The following is an 8,748-nucleotide window of genomic DNA, read 5'->3' on the forward strand; positions in this document are numbered from 1 at the left end:
TCTAATTTTCAAGCCTTCAAGTACAATTTCACACCCTTTTCAAGCTTTTAAGATTTGTAGGGAACCATAGTGTTCTATTTTGGATGATGTTGTATTAGTATTTAGTAGTTATTCTTAGATAGAAGTTATGCTTTTAGTATCATCTAAATTTCTTCCGTTATTTTTGTATTGTTTGAATTGCAACTTCTGATTTATTAGCAGACTGGCAGACGATACCAAAACACCATAGTTTATCATATTCATAATTACAATTGTGGAATTGAGAGGATGATCATACAATAGGAGACTAATGATGTTTGGAAATGATTTAGGTAATATTCATTTACTTAATGAGTTATTATCTGTATTTTTGACACACAATATTTTATGAAGAAGTTTTCACATTTTATGTCATTATGCATGTGAGATAGGTTTTGCTTTAAGAAATTGTTGTTCAACTTTTCCTTTAAATAAGTGAAATTATCGTCTCAACTTCATTTGAAAGTGTCACGCCCCAAAATCTTCAAGCACACAAGAAAGATGATACATGTAAAGAGTGAAGAAGAGAGAGAAGCACCAGAAAATTTGTGAATACAAAATGGGGCTACCCGAAAGAAGATGAAGAGAAATAAGGAACTAAAGAGCAAACACGTGTTAAATAGTCACATGTGGATCCAAGTATAACTATAAAGTAGACATTTCTTAGCTTGTTGCACAATTTGTATCCTCTACATATGATAAACAATGACATGCTAATCTTATATATCAAAACTGAAACATCTGCATCATACTGATGTCTGTTGTACATATTCTAAATATTTCTAATAGTATATAATATATGATATTATCCTTCTGCTGCAAAAGGTATCACCCTTGATTCATTAGTATTAATATTTTTACAAGCATAATATTTTGACTATTGGGCCCGTGCTTGCCACGGGCCTCCCCCATCTAGAACATATTGAAGTTTCACTTAAGGTTACCTGAAGCGATTCGTTTCCTTCGTTCGATGCCGCTTCTATTATTCTCCTTTTTCTTCTGTGTTTTCTGACTCTTTTTTTTCTAACTTAATTGTTTATTAAAACTGACAAAATCCACTAACTTATTTTTAATACATGGGCTTAATGGTATATGGTCTTAAATAAATGATCACTTTAGCCCATTAACTATCGATTAATTCAATTATCTACAATTTACCCATCAATTAATTAAATCAAGTTAAACGAATAATCAAAATTTCCAAAAATGACCTTCTGGGTCATTACAGGAAGACCCGATGTTCATGTACAAATATAAGTATGATACTTGCTTTATTTGGATTGATGTAGAGCAATCAGTCTTGAATTGTCGAGTTGACATGAGGGTTGATCAAATGGTCAATGCATGTAAGTTTTGTAATTGTTTTATGTATCAATCAAGATATAATCATGCATCTAGCTAAAAACTTTTCTTATATAATTTTCTTAATAATATTTTTGGTTATCAAATCTATGTTCCACTAAATAAATCTCTTCTTTAAATTTATGTTGCATGCAGGGCTAGAGGATGAGGTGCGGTAGATTTTCATTCCAGATGCAGATTACACCAAAGGAATCTGACGGTCCATTGGTGTCCTCGAAATGGACAAATATTTAAGAGAAGACACAAATATAGACGAAGATGATGAATCAAAGAAGATGTTTCTTCAATCGCCAATTACTAATATCAAGCGTAATACTCGTTTATTAATTTGTCCCCAACTTGACAAGATTCAACGGTTAATAAATGACAAAATGAGGTTGGTGCATCATATTATTGCTACTGACGTTTTCAAAGGAGATAGAAAAGAAGCTGTTGACGAAGCATGGAGGAATACCGTTATGCAACCATGCCTGGATATTGTGAAAATATTTCTCAAAAGTGATGATCACAATAGTATTATTGAGTGAGCATAAACTATCATTATCTCTATCTTGAGTTATTTTGTCTCTTCGGCACTTTAATTTGGACCTATTTTGTACAATTTCTATCGCATTATATATATATATATGATATGACCCTTCTTTCTATATATATTATTCTTGTCTGTAAAAACATTGTTATTTATAGAGCAAATATTTAAGCTTTATAAAAAATATTTATTTTGAAGTTCCGATCCAAGCCCAAGTCTTCTATATTTAATATATATTAATATAAATACGTACTTACACAATTATGTGAGATCATTCATAATGTCAAGGTAATAGAGTGAGAAAATAAATGACCATAAATGCTCGGGAAGATTCTACCCTAAAAGAATTTGAAAGAATAGAATTCTTAACTCAAAATTTAAAATTGTTACATAGACAAAGAAGAGAAAATAGTAAATTTGCAATCTATAGGTAATGATCATTTAAGGAAATATAATCTACCTAATTCAATCATGGTGATGGAAGCTTGATTCAATAAAATCTTTATCTATTATTATATGCTGCAGAAGTTAATATAAATACTCGTAATTGAAATAGTTATCGATAATTGTTCCCTTCCCTCTAATGGAATTAGACTTAACACTAATGACGTGTTGTTAAATAGTGTAAGAATTGATGCATTATCACTTGAATATATTCCGTCAGAAATATTATTGAGTTCTTTTAACAATCCTTTTGTAATCGATCTTTTCGTCAATTCTGTATGTGATCTCATAACAATGTACATCTAGAAACGTCATCCTAAAATTATTTAAGCTTAATCACCAAAATTCAAGGTGACATATCTGTATATTTTTTCAAGAAATATTCTTATCCTTAAAGATATAATTTTTTTTTTATATATATATATATATACACTAGTTTAACGGCACATGCGTTACACGTGTGTATCTTTATATAGTATATGATGTTGTAAAATAGAATTAATATTACTAAATTAAAGCTTTTTAGTAACTAATTATAATTGAACTAACATAGGACACGTGTTGTTAAATTATTAATACATATTGTCATAGAGTTACTTGTATTGTGAGATCAAAATGACAAGATATCATTAAAACATATCAAAATACATTCAAATTTAAATATGGGAGAAAGTGACATTTCTTTAATATTATTTCTTACTTCACTCATTTTTGTAAACAAATCTAACCAACAAAATAGAAAAAAGAAATATCTATTCAAAAAATTTCACTAATAGCCTTTTCTCTTGTGGTTATGAACATAAATGATGTACCCCATTTAAGTACAAATTTTGTCTTAAATATTCATACTTCAAATTTAGTATGTGCATGACACCAATAAGGATTACCATAAGTATTTCAATATTTTATCTTTGTATGTAACATATCTTTTACAAAATATTATTACTCTGTTAATATTTGAGTAAGGCTATCATAGAGAGGTAATTTTACCAAAAGAGTGTACTTGATTGTTATCATGAATGATACTTATATATACTTCAGTAGAATAATTTAATTTTAATATATGAATAACATTACCTATGGTGAAAAATATTTAATTTTATTTAGTTTCTACCTTATCTTTGTGAAATTGTAGTCTTCTTCTTTTTTCTGTTGCATATATATCATATAGTTGTAGTATCATGATATAAATTATTTAATTTTTTAAATTATTAAAATTATTAATAGATGAATAAAATGTAAAGTATTATTTATCGATTCATTAATTTAATTTAAGATCATTTTATGATCAATCATTATTTTCTTATCTATTTTTGTATGGCTAGTAAGGAGTGTATCTTGTGACATAAAGAAAAAAATATATGGAACAATACATAGCCAATAAAGAAGGAAGATGAAAATATATGTTCATGCTATATTCACTCTAGTATTCCATTTGATTTAAATCTCTTGCCACAAACACTTTACTTTTTCTGTTCATTTTTACGTACATATCTATTAAAAATAATTAATATCATGGCTATGTTATCATAAAATAAGTAAAAATGAAAATCTATTTTTGAAATAATGAATTTAACATTAGAACTAATAATTCAATGGACTACGTTGATACCCATTGTTTTAGAAAAATTAGGAAGAAACTCCTTCGTTTGAGGGAAAAAAAAAACAAAGAAGAAATATCTTACCCAAATTATATGCATTTTTTCATATATTTTTACTATTATTGTCTCTCCCACAACTTTTCTTCACTGTTAACTCATGAAAATGGTAAGAAAAAATACGAGTGTGAATTGATGAATGATTTGCTACAATTTTTTAATCCACTCTTTCTTATTAGGTACCTCGAAATTCGTTAAATTTCGAATTTAATCAATTATTGCAAATAGCACATGAGATTTTTTAAGAAGAAGAAGAGTAGAGAACTTAAATAAATTATAATTTAAAAGTGTGAGGAAACCCCTCTTTTTATAGATACCAAATAGTAGTATGAATAGGTGTTAATTGTGCCTTATCCGAAAAGTCACAACCTTACGAAAATAGTCATTGCATATTGGAAAAGTCATAACCCTTTGAAAAGGCACAACTCAGCAGAAAAGACACAACCTTCTAGAAAAGTCACAACCCTTCGAAAAATTACAACCCTTCGAAAAATTACAACTCTTCGAAAAAGTCACAACTTATTGAAAAAGTCACAACCCATCAAAAAAGTCACAACCCCTTGGAAAAGTCACAACTCATTGAAAAAGTCACAATCCTTTAATTTGAAAAGCTATCTACTTTCAATATGGTTAAATTAATTAAATTAATAAATAAAATAAATTGAGTATTTTCAATTGGGGGTATTATAATAATTCAACATCTCAAGAAAGGTTTATACTTAATAACTTTATATTTACAAGATTTTTTAATGTCTGACTGTATGCATGAGTGGTTTTCATGAGATTATTTACTATTGTAAACTAATTATTATTTTTATTTTATTTTATGTGTAGCTAAAATGAATACTTTCATCAACAATAACAAGTTCAACAAGAAGAAAGTGGTGTTCATAATGGGAGCAACAGGAATCTCGTCTCTCTGTTGACCTTGCCACTCAGACAAAATGCAAGTATATAAGGGACTTGAAATTGTTACAAACAAGATCACACACATTGAGAAACAAGGTGTACGACACTATTTGTTAGGTATATATATTTATTTCCAACAATATTTATATCAAATGACTACCTAGATAATTTAATAGCAGTAATGGTAGATTCTAGTGGAAAATATACTTTACTATTAAGAAATTATTTATTCCAATTCTGAGAAAGTTAATTTGATCACATTTTATTAGGTGAAATTGACCCAGATCCGACTTCACAACTGAAGATTTTTGTTTGCAAGCTATTGTCTACATAGAAATTTTTTTGAAGACTCAACGTGTTCCAATTATTGTTGGAGGGTCAAATTTGTATATTGAAAAACTTGTGGAAGACCTTGTGTTCATGTTCAAATATAAGTATGCTACTTGCTTTATTTGGATTGATGTAGAGCAATCAGTCTTGAACCGTAGAGTTGACATGAGGGTTGATCAAATGGTCAATGCAGGTAATTTTTGTAATTGTTTTATGTATCAATCAAGATATAATAATGCATCTAGCTAAAAACTTTTCTTATATAATTTTCTTAATAATATTTTGGTTATCAAATCTATGTTCCACTAAATAAAACTCTTTTTTAAATTTATGTTGCATGCAGGGTTAGTGGATGAGATGTGGCAGATTTTCATTCCAGATACAGATTACACCAAAGGAATCTGACAGTCCATTGGTGTCCCCGAAATGGACAAATATTTTAGAGAAGAAACAAATATAGACGAAGGTGATGAATCATAGAAGATGCTTCTTCAATCGTTAATTGCTAATATCAAGCGTAATACCCTTTTATTAATTTGTCACCAACTTAACAAGATTCAACGGTTAATAAATGAGAAAATGTGGTTGGTGTATCATATTATTGCTACTGACGCTTTCAAAGGAGATTGAAAGAAGATGTTGACAAAGCATGGATGAATACAGTTTTGCAACCATGCCTGGATATTGTGAAAAGATTTCTCAAAAGTGATGATCACAATTTTATTATTGAGTGAACATAAACTATCATTATCTCTATCTTGAGTTATTTTGTCTCTTTGGCACTTTAATTTGGATCTATTTTGTGCGATTTGTCGTATTGTAGATATGTATATGATATGACCCTTCTTTCTATATATATTATTCTTGTCTGTAAAAACATTGTTATTTATAGAGCAAATATTTAAGCTTTATAAAAAATATTTATTTTAAGTTTTGATCCGAGCCCAAGCCCCAAGCCCCAAGTCCAAGTCCAAGTCTTCTATATTTAATATATATTAATATAAATACGTACTTACAAAATTACATGAGATCATTCATAATGTCAAGTTAATAGAGTGAGAAAATAAATGACCATAAATAATCGGAAAGATTCTACCCTAAAAGAATTTGAAAGAATAGAATTCTTAACTCAAAATTTAAAATTGTTACATAGACAAAGAATAGAAAATAGTAAATTTGCAATCTATCATTTAAGAAAATATATTCTACATAATTCAATCACGGTGTCTATTATTATATGCTGCACAAGTTAATATAAATACTTGTAATTGAAATAGTTATCGATAATTGTTCCCTTGCCTCTAATGGAATTAGACTTAACACTTATGACGTGTTATTAAATAGTGTAAGAATTGACGCATTATCATTTGAATATATTCTGTCAGAAATATTATTGAGTTCTTTTTACAATCCTTTTGTAATCGATCTTTTCATCAATTCTATATGTGATCTCATAACAATGTATATTTAGAAACGTCATTCTAAATATATATATATTAATTTTCTATACCAATTAATAAGTTTATAATCACATTTTTAATATAAAAGTCCAGTTGTATGTGATCTCCTAGCAATGTACATCTAATAACTTTATCCTAAAATATATTTAATAATAATTACCAAAATTCAAGTTGACATATCTATAAATTTTTCAAAAGCCATTCTTATCCTAAAAGATATTAATAATTCTGAATATGGTAGGTCAATTAATAAGTCCACAAACAGATTTTACTATAAATGCTGAATGCATTTTCTTTCATAGCCACCATCAAGAAAAATATATATTTTTTTACATAGTATATTCCATCTCAAGCAAGGTTTCTACTTATTCACTTTATATTTACAATATTTTTTAATGTTTGACCGTATGCATGAGTGGTTGTCATGAGATTATTTAGTATTGTAAACTAATTATTACTTTTATTTAATTTTATGTGTAGCTAAAATGAATACTTTTATCAGCAATAAGAAGTTCAACAGGAAGAAAGTGGTGTTCATAAAGCGAGCAACAGGAACGGGAAAATCCCGTCTCTCTGTTGACCTTACCACCCATTTTCGAGGAGAAATAATCAACTCGAACAAAATGCAAGTATATAAGGGACTTGAAATTGTTACAAACAAGATCACACACACTGAAAAACAAGGTGTACAACACTATTTGTTGGTATATATATTTATTTCGAACAATATTTGTATCAAATGATTACCTAGATAATTTAATAGTAGTAATTGTAGATTCTAGTGGAAAAAATACTTTACTATTAAAAAATTATTTATTCCAATTCTGAGAAATTTAATTTGACCACATTTTCTTAGGTGAAATTGAGCCAGATTCCGACTTCACAGCTGAAGATTTTTGTTTGCAAGCTATTGTCTACATAGAATTTTTTTGAAGACTCAGCGTGTTCCAATTATTGTTGGAAGGTCAAATTCGTATATTGAAAAGCTTGTGGAAGACCCTGTGTTCATGTTCAAATATAAGTATGATACTTGCTTTATTTGGATTGATGTAGAGCAATCAGTCTTGAACCGTAGAGTTGACATGAGGGTTGATCAAATGGTCAATGCAGGTAATTTTTTGTAATTATTTTATGTATCAATCAAGATATAATCATGCATCTAGCTAAAAATTTTCTTATATAATTTTCTTAGTAATATTTTTGGTTATCAAATCTATGTTCCACTAAATAAAACTCATCTTTAAATTTATGTTGCATGCAGGGCTAGAGGATGAGGTGCGGTAGATTTTCATTCCAGATACAGATTACACCAAAGGAATCCGACGGTCCATTGGTGTCCCCGAAATGGACATATATTTAAGAGAAGAAACAAATATAGACGAAGATGATGAATCAACGAAGATGCTTCTTCATTCGTCATTTGTTAATATCAAGCGTAATACTCGTTTATTAATTTGTCACCAACTTGAAAAGATTCAACGGTTAATAAATAAGAAAATGTGTTTGGTGCATCATATTATTGCTACTGACGTTTTCAAAGGAGATTGAAAAGAAGTTGTTGACAAAGCATGGAGGAATACCGTTTTGCAACCATGCCTGGATATTGTGAAAGGATTTCTCAAACGTGATGATCACAATTTTATTATTGAGTGAACATAAACCATCATTATCTCTATCATGAGTTATTTTTTCTCTTCGGCACTTTAATTTGGACCTATTTTGTATAGTTTGTATCACATTACTCTGTAAAAAACATTGTTATTTATAGAGCAAATATTTATGCTTTATAAAAAATATTTATTTTATGTTTCGATCCAATCCTAATCCCCAAGTCCAAGTACAAGTCTTCTATATTTAATGTATACTAATATAAATACGTACTTACACAATTACTTGAGATCATTCATAATGTCTAGGTAATAGAGTGAGAAATTAAATGATCATAAATGTTCGGGAAGATTCTACCCTAAAAGAATTTGAAAGAATAGAATTCTTAACTCAAAATCTAAAATTGTTACATAGACAAAGAAGAGAAAAT

This window comes from Solanum tuberosum, unplaced genomic scaffold (genome assembly GCF_000226075.1).
Source record: "Solanum tuberosum cultivar DM 1-3 516 R44 unplaced genomic scaffold, SolTub_3.0 scf00462, whole genome shotgun sequence".
Lineage (NCBI taxonomy): Eukaryota > Viridiplantae > Streptophyta > Magnoliopsida > Solanales > Solanaceae > Solanum > Solanum tuberosum.